This window comes from Dama dama, chromosome 25 (genome assembly GCF_033118175.1).
Source record: "Dama dama isolate Ldn47 chromosome 25, ASM3311817v1, whole genome shotgun sequence".
Taxonomy (NCBI): Eukaryota; Metazoa; Chordata; class Mammalia; order Artiodactyla; family Cervidae; genus Dama; species Dama dama.
Window position 1 is genome coordinate 54,636,488 of NC_083705.1, and position 13,975 is coordinate 54,650,462.

At 38.8% G+C, this 13,975-nt stretch overlaps 1 non-coding gene across 1 annotated transcript; it reads right to left on the bottom strand.

The window, feature by feature from the left end:
• Positions 1–1,026: 1,026 nt before the first annotated feature.
• On the bottom strand, positions 1,027–1,099 carry TRNAC-ACA (transfer RNA cysteine (anticodon ACA)). Its single transcript has one exon. It is a non-coding gene; the product is annotated as a tRNA-Cys (tRNA).
• Positions 1,100–13,975: the final 12,876 nt, after the last annotated feature.

Consider the following 13,975-nt stretch of genomic DNA (forward strand, 5'->3'; position numbering starts at 1 on the left):
TTGGCCTCCAGAGGAGAAGAATTCAATCCAGGGCCAGAGATGAGGCTTGATCGCTCAAAGCTTTTGTGTAGTAAAGTTTTATTAAAGTATAAAAGAGATAGAGAAAGCTTCTGACATAGACACCAAAAGGGGGACAGAGAGTGCCACCCCGCTAGTGTTCAGTTCAGTTCAGTCACTCAGTCATGTCCGACTCTTTGTGACCCCATTAACTGCAGCACGCCAGGCCTCCGTGTCCATCACCAACTCCCGGAGTATACCCAAACTCACATCCATTTAGTCAGTGATGCCATCCAACCATCTCATTCTCTGTCATCCCCTTCTCCTCCTGCCTTCAATCCCTCCCAGCAGCAGGGTGTTTTCAAATGAGTCAGTTCTTCACATCAGGTGGCCAAAATATTGAAGTTTCAACTTCAACATCAGTCCTGCCAATGAACACCCAGGACTGATCTTCTTTAGGATGGACTGGTTGGATCTCCTTGCTGTTCAAGGGACTCTCAAGATCTTCTCCAACACCACAGTTCAAAAGCATCAATTATTCAGTGCTCAGCTTTCTTTATAGTCCAACTCTCACATCCATACAGGACCACTGGAAAAACCATAGCCTTGACTAGACGGACCTTTGTTGACAAAGTAATGACTCTTACTTTTTAATATACTGTCTATGTTGGTCATAACTTTCCTTTCAAGGACTGTCTTTTAATTTCATGGTTTCAATCACCATCTGCAGTGAGGGAGTTATATACTTTTTACTTAGCTATTGCAATGAATCAAAAGAATATCTGGAGGTTGTAAAGATCTTACTAGACCCACTCCCATAATTTATATTTTAAGATAACAGGATTAGCCAGAGGTTTTCAGGAAGGAGAAACTGTCGTCAAGCAGGATGAAGTGAAATTGAAAGTGAAGTCACTCAGTTCTGGCCGACCCCTGTGACCCCCATGGACTGTAGCCTACCACGCTCCTCCATCCATGGGATTTTCCAGGCAAGAGTACTGGAGTGGGTTGCCATATCTTTCTCCAGGGGATCTTCCTGACCTAGGGATCGAACCCAGGTCTCCTGCATTGTAGGCAGATGCTTTACCATCTGAGCCACCAGGAAAGTCAAGCAGGATACATTGTTGTTATATAATCCTTAGTACAGAGTTTAAACTGAGTTGTTTGTTGTGTAATCATCAGTTCCAGGTTTAAAGATAAAAATGTTTTATGTGACTAAGACTACGGAAGGTGGGGCGGGGGGGAATGTTTGTCCTTTCCTCCTCCTTGAGAATCCCAGACCTGTCTCCCCTTGCGGACTCCTGGATTTCTTATCGACCTGCCTAGGAATTGACTCTTTCAGTATGATAAAGACTATTATAAATAAGTATGAAAAATCATACTGTAAAAGTCACATGAAGTGATCTGAAAGAAAATGAATGGGGAAACTTATCTAAAAGTTGATTTTCAAGGTAAAATCTAAATGAAAATTGGAGCCAGTTGTGTGAAAATATGGAGAAATATTCCAGATATCAGAGCAGATTAACAAAATCATAAGGCACAGGAGAGTTGGAGTGAGGACTGATCCATTCCCCACCCCCCCACCCCCCACCCCCATGGACAGTCAGTTAGTAAGTAGTTTGACTTTGAGGGCTATGTATAATCTCTGTCACATATTATTCTGTTTTCATTTAAAGCACTTTTCAGATATACAAACATGTCTCAACTCATGGATTTAGCCCACAGGGTTTGCCAGCCCATGAATTAGAATGTGTGTAAATTCTCAGTCATGTCCAACTCTTTGGATCCCATGGACTGTAGCCCACCAGGCTCCTCTATCCATGGGATTATCCCGACAAGAATAGTGGAGTGGGTTGTCATTTCCTCTTTCATGGGATCTTCCCCACCTAGGGATTGAACCTGCATATCCTGCATTGGCAGGCATATTCTTTACCACTGAGCTACCTGGGAAGCCTGAATTGAAGAACAAATAGTAGAGAAAGACGAATGAGGTTTAGTTAGTTAAATAGCAGAGCCAAGACTCAAGATCTGATTCAAAAGTGTGCTCTCAATCATTATCCTCCTGTACTTCGCAACTATAATTTAGGTATTATTCATATAAATAGCAGAAAGATATAAATTATAAACCTCTCCTTTAAAAACCCTAATGGAAGTTTCTCAGGGTAGATGATATCTATACAGAATGTTAGAAGGTCATAGTCATTGTTTTAGTCTATTTTGGCCTTAAACAAAAGACATTTGTCTCTTTTTTTCTGGTCAAGTCAGTGAAATGCATATATATTCAAGACTTGTTCATTGTACAGCATTATGCTAGGCTCCACGATATTATGCAATGATAACAATAAAGTGGAAGACACAGTTTCTGTTCCTGAGTGAGGCATTATGGAGTGGTTGAAAAAGAAGACCCTTTGAAGTCAGACTGTGATAAATTGAATCCCACATTGACAATTTTTTGAGTTTTGTGACTTCAAGTTTATCATTACTTTATATCTTTGGACCCTGATTTCACTTTTCTATATAAAAAACTTAAAAAAAGTAATTCATAAATTCCAATTTAAACAAAAACAGTTATTATGAAATATCAATCTTAGTCTCTTGCATATGTTTCCCGTGTTCTTTCTAATTTTGAAAAAAAATCAATTTTCCTTGGCTGGAAAAAAGTCAGTAATGTGTACATATAGTAAATTTGCTAAGGCACACATATTTTGAACTATAATGTTTAGATGTATAACTATAACTAAGGACAGATTAAAAGTAAGTGAAGTACAGAAATACTCATGGTTCAGGAGAAGGAATAAAAGAAAAGTGCTCCAGCAGAACGATTTTGTCTCCATAATGTGAACAGTGACAGTAATAAGTCTAGGCACACAATGACCTAGGTGGTTTCTCAGTTCTTGTGTCTCACAAGACCAAGCTGGAGGGGTGATGGCAGGGCTGCATTTCTTAGACTAGACTCTAGGGAATAGTCTGTTTCCAAGTTCATTTAGGTCGTTGGCAGAATGCAATCCCATTCAGTTGTAGGGCTGAGGCTCCCATTTCCCAGCTGACTGTCAACTGGAGACCATCTTCACCTTCCAGAGACCTCTGTCAGGACCTTGCATTTGGGTCCCTTTCTCAGAACCAATGACTACACCTCCAGGCCTTTTCGTTTTGCAGTCTCATTTCTGCCTCCTTTTTGTGCTTAGTCTCCTTGATGGTTTTGTTCTGCTTAGTTCTTCTGTTTATAAAGACTATTATATTGGACCCACGGGGAAAATCCAGAATAACTTCCCCATTCTACATTCCTTAATTTTAATCACATCTGCAAAGTCACTTTTGCCAAGTAAGGCAACATATTCACAGGTTTTAGACATTAGGGCCTGGGGACTTTTGGGTGAGCAATTATTCTGACACTACTATATGTGTATATGCACATGTATACATACATGTATGTACATATTGTGTGCATTACATGTGCTGTGCACTGATGCATAGTTGCTCAGTTGTGTCTGACTCTTTGCAACCCCATGGGCTGCAGCCTGTCAGGCTCCTCTGTCCATGTTGGGTTGCAGTGCCCTCCCCCAGGGGATCTTCCCAACACAGGGACCAAACCCAGGTCTCTGGCATTGTAGGTGGGTTCTTTACCATCTGAGCCACCAGGAAATCCTATCCCTGGTGAAGGTGGGTAGCCTATGCCTTCTGTAGGGAATCTTCCCAACCCAGGAATCAAATAGGGGCCTTCCGCATTGCAGGCAAATTCTTTACCAGCTGAGCTACCAGTATATAAAACTCCACATAGATATATAAATATAGATATAGACAGTTGTAGTGGTTTTAAACAGGGTTGGGTGTAGAATTGGTGACAATTTTTAGAAAAGTACAAAATATTCTCAGTTGACTTTGGTTATTCCACTTGTTAAAATTCAGATTATTGAAGAGTAAAAGAAAATGACTGAAGAAGCAAATTTCCATAATGGTTTACAATGAGACTTGAAAGTAGCAAGTGTATCTTACTGAAATTGAAACAATTGTCAAAAGCTACATCCATGTACTTTAGACTGTATGAACTTTAACTCAGAATTAAAATTTGAATGATATTTTAATTAATTTTTATTGAAGTAATAATCAGGGAAGGTGGACTGTGGATTATGTATAATAGTTTGACATGGTGGAACATACCTCTGAATGTAGGATTTATATGTGCACTATTCTTAAACTACTTTTTATTCAAAAGTTTTGCCTCAACACAGTTAGAGGAAACCTCTATTGAGGTATTACAGAGGAAACAGCTTGCTGCTTCCATAAGTATGGTTACTAATGAATGTGCTTCCCAGATTTGGGGGTTTCAACTAGATGTTGTTGACAGAACCTTATTTGTTTATAAGACTTTCATGATAAGATGCATGTTCACTAAAAAAATGATATGTTAACCAAACTGATATTTCATCAATCTAGAAAGGGTGAAATTAATATCTTATCTTTTAAAAATATTATTGTCTGTGTTTTCAATCCAGGACTGTGTTAACTGATACCAGCATATACCAGGAACACTTAAAATAATGAAAATACTCTCGACTTAACAATATCTACTTCTCTATTAAAATGTATGCATAGCCTCTCTTTCAGGGATAGAAATTTATAAACATTTATAATTATTTTTAGACTGTCCTACTCTCCACGGAGGGAGTTAAGTGCCATAAGATAAAACCATTCCCTACAGTGACTACAGATATTAATGGACAAAAGCATGTCTAGAGCTCATTTGAATTTGAATCAACTGTTAAATGACTAGTAGGAATGAGTTTTTACCGGAGAAAGTGATTTTTAGTTTGAAATTAGATATTTCAATGAAGAAGAGCTTGAGTAGGGGAGGTTTGAGGAACACAGATAGAGGTCATGTTGCTTGTTATTGTATTTTGCTTTCTTTGTCTCTTTTCCTTTCTTCCTGCTCTTTTGCTGCTTCTGACACAGGGCACAATTCTTCAAAGATGGCACTGAGGAAGAAAACTAATAGAAATGGTGTTTGTTTTTATTTATTTTTTTTTTTTAAATTATAGATTTGAGGGAGAAATGCAGAGACACACATTAATGAAATTGTATCTTTACATGATTGTGTCAATATCAATGATTGTGCTTACTTATGAAAATGAAAATGAGGAAGTGAAAGTGTTAGTCGCTCAGCCGTGTCTGACACTTTTCGACCCCATGGACTGTAGCCCACCAGGCTCCTCTGTCCATGGAATTCTCCAGGCAAGAATACTGGAGTGGGTTGCTGTGCCCTCCTCCATCTCACTCACTTATACATAATCTAATTTAAAATTTTCGTGCAAATAATAGTGGGTAGTTCAGTGTATTGAGATTTTATTATTCTCAGATTTTCAATGATTGGTTTTGTTCAAAAACTCATTTTGGCTTGAAATATTCACTTAAATTTGAAATGTAGATATAAAATCTATGATATACAGATTTGTTTTCTATCTAAACATAGAATAAAACTGAAAGAAAATGCTCCTACCAAAAAGATAATGTATCAAACAAACAATAACAAGTAAGAAAATATACCCCAGAAGTACAGAAATAGAATAAAACTATATAAAAATATATAGTTATTAGGAAAAGTTATTAAATTAGATTTTTTGTATACATGTTTATGTATAAACATAAAACACATTTATGTCTTCGTGTGTGTGTATTCATTTGTCTGGAGTGATATAGGGCTTGATCTTTGAAGCTCATGATCTTCCTATTTACCATTCCTTTATGAGACAGTGATTGTTGTACTTGCACATTTATAGTTAAACCAGAAACATGAGTATCCAAAAATGCCCATAAAATCAACTTAATCACAAACATATTTTTCCCTTGCCTGCTTGAGTTACTCAAAGTACCTAAGAAGTGGCCATAGTTTTAAGATTAGTGAGATTCCTACTGTATGTCTAATTGAGGAACCAAGATCCCTAGTCCTTCAAAGTCTAAAGTTGCAGAAAGAAAAAGCATGTATTCACCAAGTGGACAACCAGGAGTAAGTGTGAATAGAGTCACTCCTGATTCCACTCCTTGCTTTGTGCACCTTGATATTTTACCTTTTCAGGATGTGGCTCTTCTACTGCTTCATAAGGCTATGACTTCTGGATGGTGAACTATGTAACAAATCCTATAGTCATTCTCCCACTTCTACGTATAGCTTGCCATAAGGAGGATTCCTTGTCATGAGAAAATTAAATGAAAGATTCAATGTTAGTGGGTCAATATGATTTGAACCCTCAGAGATAGCATTACTGGCTGAGGCATGAATGGCAAACTCATATTCAGAAAATGTATCACTCCATATCAGGATAAAACAATGCCTGTTGTGAAAATGGAATGGTTACAGTGTAAACAACTTGCCTCTAAGTGGCATAGTTAGTTTCTTCCATTATTGGTACTATGGTGGGAGCTTCCTATTTCTCCTTCAGGCAGATTTTAAGATTTAGTAGCATGTCAGATAAGCTGTGCTGAGTGGGAAGTTGTGCTCTTGGGCTCTTGCTTTGCTCTTTTTTCTGCCACTATAGCAAAAGAACTGGAATGTTTAAGGACAGGGGTTGACTGACAGCTTCTAGCTAAATTGGTTTTTCCATTTGCTCATTAATATTTTTCCTGCTGGTGAGAATTAACATATGAAATCTTCACCATTTATGCCTACTCTATTAAGTTCATCCACATTTCTCTACCAGATAACTCCTTGTGATAGATTTCCCAAATATATTCCAGTCCCTTAAAAAATAAATGAAGTCATTTATTACTGTTGATGAGTCCAGGTATTTCTTTAACCCAAGAACATTTCTTTCTGCATATGAAGTTAAATGACTAGTATATTGCTTGAAAGTTTGTCTCTTGGGAGAATTTATCTTCTTCCATGTCTTTTATCCATTATCACCCCAAACAAAGACATAGTGCACCCACCAGTCATTTCAACTCAAACTAACATACTTGGTGAAACAATTGTGACCCAAGATCCATTTTCCCCTCTTTAACTAGCTGTTCATATAAAATACCTCAATACTCCAATTTCTGGGAGGAGAGAATGACATAAGTATAGAAGAGGTGAAAAAATGGAGTTCTGGGGCATGTGTTCAAGTAGCTAGCTTGTGTCCTCTACTACTTCTCAAACCCAATCATAGATATATCACTTTTAACATAGATTGTATGGCTGCTGTTCTCAACTAACTTTATGGTCAAAACTAACTTATGAAGGGAAGATCAGGTTTCACATTCACTTATTGTCTTAAGATCAATCATTCTAGTTCTTCCAGGACATAGTAGTATGCCAGGAACTGTATTTTCAAATAGACTATAACTTTTAAGTACATACAGCATGGTGAGTATCCATCCTTATTCTGGAGACAATAAATTATATTATCTTCTACTCCTAGATACCTCTAATACTCAAGTGGTCTACTGAGTCATGTGATAAAATCCAGCAAGATTGCTTTTCTCCCATACTGTACTCATTTCAGCATTCATTATTGCTCTGGGACCAATTCAGAAGCAAGAACCTCACCCCTTACTCAAAAAATAGATTAGAACTGTACCCTCACTGCTCCATGGAGAAAATGCTACATCTAAAATGTGAAAAGAGGTTTACCAAAGGTTGTTTTTCTTAGTGGTAGAGTAAGAGAGGTGTAAATACTTGTCTTTTTTTTTGGAGATATCCTGGTCTGTCCCAAGCCACTGCATCCCTAAAATCTTCACCAATGTAACAGTTTCTTTACAAATTTTATATCTCAGTAAGGAATCCAGAACACTTGCTACTTATTGCTAACTGGATATAATTTCATCAATATCACAACTATAGTGAATCATTATGACATTATTCAGATGCTTTCTTTGTACTGTATAGTATCAGAGTGTAGAATTTAAGATATATGTGGTACGACTATGAATGTATACTGATAATCATATCATGTGAATTAAAACTGTGTATCTTCTTTAGTAATGGGCATCAAAAGAAATATCAACAAAACATATTTGCCAGACCAAAAACTACCTTACCAAGGCTGTGCTACTTTATATCAAATGTACTGCAACTAGTAAAAGTGTTGTAATTGTAATTCAAACTTAGTTATATTTCTGCTAACCCATTATCATCTGTCATGATTTACCTAGTTTTTTCTAACCATTTTATGTTGGTATACAGTGTAATAAGAATAGGGGATATTACCTCTATATTACTCAAGTTTTTGAGAGGCACTAATCTGACCTATTGTTTTTGATTGCCTGTTGACTGGGGATCACCATATTGATTCTTATTCTATGGATTAAAGATTCAACTTCTAAATATGCTAAATTAAACTATATATTTAGTAATGGGGAAGTGATCAGTAGTTTGGACAATAGAATCAGTGAATTTACTATGAAATTGAGCAGGTCAGCACTCAACTTTTATATCTAATCACTATTTACTATTCTACTTTAACCAATGCTTTTGATCTTTGGGTTTTAATGCTAGCATGGGCACTGACTAATACTTCTGGAAATATGGGTTATTTCCCTTTCACTGCTGTGTGGTTACTTATGTAAATGACTACAAATCTTTGGGGAAGAGCAAAATACCACTGAATCCACTTACTATGTGGTTGCATAGTCCTTCTTCATGAAGACCACCTCTTGCTTTAGTCAAAAGGTGCTAATGCGGAGGAGCCAAGATGGCGGAGGAGTAGGACGGGGAGACCACTTTCTCTCCTACAAATTCATCAAAAGAATAGCTGAACACAGAGCAAACTTCGCAAAACAACTTCTGATCGCTAGCTGAGGTCATCAGGCGCCCAGAAAAGCAGCCCATTGTCTTCGAAAGGAGGTAGGACAAAATATAAAAGATAAAAAGTGAGACAAAAGAGCTAAGGACGGAGATCCATCCCGGGAGCTCTTAGGCGGCATTGCTTGGGGTAGGGTCCGGGCCTGAGTGCCCTGAGGACAATCGGCGGGAGCTTCTGTGAGTTGCCAACTTGAACTGTGGGAGACCAAAGGAGAGAGAGTAAATTAGCCGGCCCGAACACACTGCCGGCCGTTCACAGAACAAAGAGACCGAGAGGGTCCAGAGAGGAGCTCGCAGGCTGCGGACCGGCCCAGCCCCGCCGGAGGCAGGAGGCAGGGGGGAGGGGAAGGTCGCGGCGAGACACAGGGCGCAGGCACCTGACCGGCGCGGGCGGGACTGGGGCTGGGGACGCGGAGGGCAGAAGGCGCGCGCACCCGACTGGCGCCAGCGGAAACTAAGACTGGGTCCGCGGAAGGGAGTGGGCGCACCACACCTGGTGGGGGTGCGCCCACCAAGCCCCTGGCTGCCTGGACCGCTCTGACGGGGAAGGCACTGAGAGCAGGCGCAGCTTTTCCTTCCGCGCTTTTGTGGAACACCCGAGGGCTGGAACCTCGCGCAGCGCGGGGCGCGCTCCATATAGAACAGCCGGGAGCCTGAGCAGCGCAGAGGAGAGAGCAGCGTCAGCCCCTCCTGGCAGCCCCAGCCCATCCCCGCGGCGCAAGCCCCTCCCCGCAGAGCGACGGAACTAGCTACCTGAATGGGGGTCCACCTCCGCCCGCCTGTGTCAGGGCGGAAATGAGGCTCTGAAGAGACCGGCAAACAGAAGCCAAATAAACAAAGGGAACCGCTTCAGAAGGGACTGGTGCAACAGATTAAAATCCCTCTAGGAAACATTGACTACACCGGAGGAGCCTGTAGATATCGAGAAGCATAAGCTGGAACGAGGAGCTATCTGAAACTGAGCCGAACCCACACTGACCGCAACAGCTCCAGAGAAACTCCTAGATATAATTTTACTTTTTTCTCTTTTTTTAATTTTTTTTTCTTTTTTTCTTTTTTCTTTTTTTATTTTTTCTCTTTTATTTTCCTTTAAAATCCCCTATTACTCCCCCATTACTCCTTAACTTTCATTTCCATAGACTTTTACGATTTTTTAATTAGGGGGAAAAAAAAATTTTTTTTTCCTTTTTTTTTTTTTTCTTTTTTTTTCTTTTTCTTTCTTTTTTTTTCTTTTTTTTCTTTCCTTTTTCTCTTCTATTTTCTATTTTTCTTTTTCTCTTATTTCTTTTAAAGTCCTCTAGTACTCCTCTACTACTCCTTAATTTTCATTTTCAATACACTATAACCTTACAAAAAAAAAAAAGAAGAGAAGCCCTATTTTTAAACCGAAGATTATTCTCTCCCAATCTTGACTCTCTGATTTCTACCTCAGAACACCTCTATTTCCTCCTTTCCCCTTCTCTTCCCAATCCAATTCTGTGAATCTTTGTAGGTGACTGGGCTACGGAGAACACTCTGGGAACAGACAGCTGTGTAGATCTGTCTCTCTCCTCTTGAGTCCCCCTTTTTCTCCTCCTGTTCATCTCTATCTCCCTCCTCCCTCTCCTCTTCTTCATGTGACTCTGTGAACCTCTCTGGGTGTCCCTAACGGGGGAGAATCTTTTAGCCATTAACCTAGAAGTTTTCTTATCAGGGCTGCATAGTTGGAGAAGTCCTGAGACTACAGGAAGAATAAAACTGAAATCCAGAGGCAGGAGACTTAAGCCCAAAACCTGAGAACACCAGAAAACTCCTGACTACAAGGAACTTTAAGTGATAAGTGACTGTCCAAAAGCCTCCATACCTACACTGAAACCAACCACCACACAAGAGCCAATAAGTTTTAGAGCAAGACATACCACGCAAATTCTCCAGCAACGCAGGAACATAGCCCTGAACATCAACATACAGGCTGCCCAAGGTCACACCTAACACATAGACCCATCTCAAAACTCATTACTGGGCACTCCATTGCTCTCCAAAGAGTAGAAATCAAGTTCCACGCACCAGAACACTGATGCAAGCTTCCCTAACCAGGAAACCTTGACAAGCCAATTGTCTAACCCCATCCACTGGGTTAATCCTCCACAACAAAAAGGAACCACAGACCTCCAGAATACAGAAAGCCCACTCCAGATACAGCAATCTAAACAAGATGAAAAGGCAAAGAAATACCCAACAGGTAAAGGAACATGAAAAATGCCCACCAAGTCAAACAAAAGAGGAGGAGATAGGGAATCTACCTGAAAAAGAATTTAGAATAATGATAATAAAAATGATCCAAAATCTTGAAAACAAAATGGAGTTACAGATAAATAGCCTGGAAACAAAGATTGAAAAGATTCAAGAACTGTTTTATAAAGACCTAGAAGAAATAAAAAAGAGTCAATTACAAATGAATAATGCAATGAATGAGATCAAAAACACTTTGGAGGGAACCAAGAGTAGAATAACGGAGGCAGAAGATAGGATAAGTGAGGTAGAAGATAAAATGGTGGAAATAAATGAAGCAGAGAGGAAAAAAGAAAAAAGGATCAAAAGAAATGAGGACAACCTCAGGGACCTCTGGGACACTGTGAAACGCCCCAACATTCGAATCATAGGAGTTCCAGAAGAAGAAGACAAAAAGAAGGGCCATGAGAAAATACTCGAGGAGATAATAGCTGAAAACTTCCCTAAAATGGGGAAGGAAATAGCCACCCAAGTCCAAGAAACCCAGAGAGTCCCAAACAGGATAAACCCAAGGCGAACCACCCCAAGACACATATTAATCAAATTAACAAAGATCAAACACAAAGAACAAATATTAAAAGCAGCAAGGGAAAAACAACAAATAACACACAAAGGGATTCCCATAAGGATAACAGCTGATCTATCAATAGAAACCCTCCAGGCCAGAAGGGAATGGCAGGACGTACTGAAAGTAATGAAAGAGAATAACCTACAACCTAGATTACTGTATCCAGCAAGGATCTCATTCAGATATGAAGGAGAATTCAAAAGCTTTACAGATAAGCAAAAGCTGAGAGAATTCAGCACCACCAAACCAGCTCTTCAACAAATGCTAAAGGATCTTCTCTAGACAGGAAATGCAGAAAGGTTTTATAAATGTGAACCCAAAACAACAAAGTAAATGGCAACAGGACCACACCTATCAATAATTACCCTAAATGTAAATGGGCTGAATGCCCCAACCAAAAGACAAAGATTGGCTGAATGGATACAAAAACAAGACCCCTATATATGCTGTCTACAAGAGACCCACCTCAAAACAAGAGACACATACAGACTAAAAGTGAAGGGCTGGAAAAAAATATTTCATGCAAACGGAGACCAAAAGAAAGCAGGAGTCGCAATACTCATATCAGATAAAATAGACTTTCAAATAAAGGAAGTGAAAAGAGACAAAGAAGGACACTACATAATGATCAAAGGATCAATCCAAGAAGAAGATATAACAATTATAAATATATATGCACCCAACATAGGAGCACCGCAATATGTACGGCAAACGCTAACAAGTATGAAAGAGGAAATTAATAGTAACACAATAATAGTGGGAGACTTTAATACCCCACTCACAACTATGGATAGATCAACTAAACAGAAAATTAACAAGGAAACACAAACCTTAAATGACACAATGGACCAGCTAGACCTAATTGATATCTATAGGACATTTCACCCCAAAACAATCAACTTCACCTTTTTCTCAAGTGCACACGGAACATTCTCCAGAATAGATCACATCCTGGGCCATAAATCTGGTCTTGGAAAATTCAAAAAAATTGAAATCATTCCAGTCATCTTTTCTGACCACAGTGCAGTAAGATTAGATCTCAATTACAGGGAAAAAATTGTTAAAACTTCAAACATATGGAGGCTAAATAACACGCTTCTGAATAACCAACAAATCATAGAAGAAATCAAAAAAGAAATCAAAATATGTATAGAAATGAATGAAAATGAAAACACAACAACCCAAAACCTATGGGACACTGTAAAAGCAGTGCTAAGGGGAAGGTTCATAGCATTACAGGCTTACATCAAGAAACAGGAAAAAAACCAATTAAATAACCTAACTCTACACCTAAAGCAATTAGAGAAGGAAGAAATGAAGAACCCCAGAGTTAGCAGAAGGAAAGAAATCTTAAAAATCAGGGCAGAAATAAATGCAAAAGAAACTAAAGAGACCATAGCAAAAATCAACAAAGCTAAAAGCTGGTTTTTTGAAAAAATAAACAAAATTGACAAACCATTAGCAAGACTCATTAAGAAACAAAGAGAGAAAAACCAAATTAACAAAATTAGAAATGAAAATGGAGAGATCACAACAGACAACACTGAAATACAAAGGATCATAAGAGACTACTACCAGCAGCTCTATGCCAATAAAATGGACAACTTGGATGAAATGGACAAATTCTTAGAAAAGTATAACTTTCCAAAACTGAACCAGGAAGAAATAGAAGATCTTAACAGACCCATCACAAGCAAGGAAATCGAAACTGTCATCAAAAATCTTCCAGCAAACAAAAGCCCAGGACCAGATGGCTTCACAGCTGAATTCTACCAAAAATTTAGAGAAGAGCTAACACCTATCTTACTCAAACTCTTCCAGAAAATTGCAGAAGAAGGTAAGCTTCCAAACTCATTCTACGAGGCCACCATCACCCTAATTCCAAAACCAGACAAAGATGACACAAAAAAAGAAAACTACAGGCCAATATCACTGATGAACATAGATGCAAAAATCCTTAACAAAATTCTAGCAAACAGAATCCAACAACATATTAAAAAAATCATACACCATGACCAAGTGGGCTTTATCCCAGGAATGCAAGGATTCTTTAATATCCGCAAATCAATCAATGTAATACACCACATTAACAAATTGAAAGATAAAAACCATATGATTATCTCAATAGATGCAGAGAAAGCCTTTGACAAAATTCAACACTCATTTATGATTAAAACTCTCCAAAAAGCAGGAATAGAAGGAACATACCTCAACATAATAAAAGCTATCTATGACAAACCCACAGCAAGCATCACCCTCAATGGTGAAAAATTGAAGGCATTTCCCCTGAAATCAGGAACAAGACAAGGGTGCCCACTCTCACCACTACTATTCAACATAGTGTTGGAAGTGCTGGCCACAGCAATCAG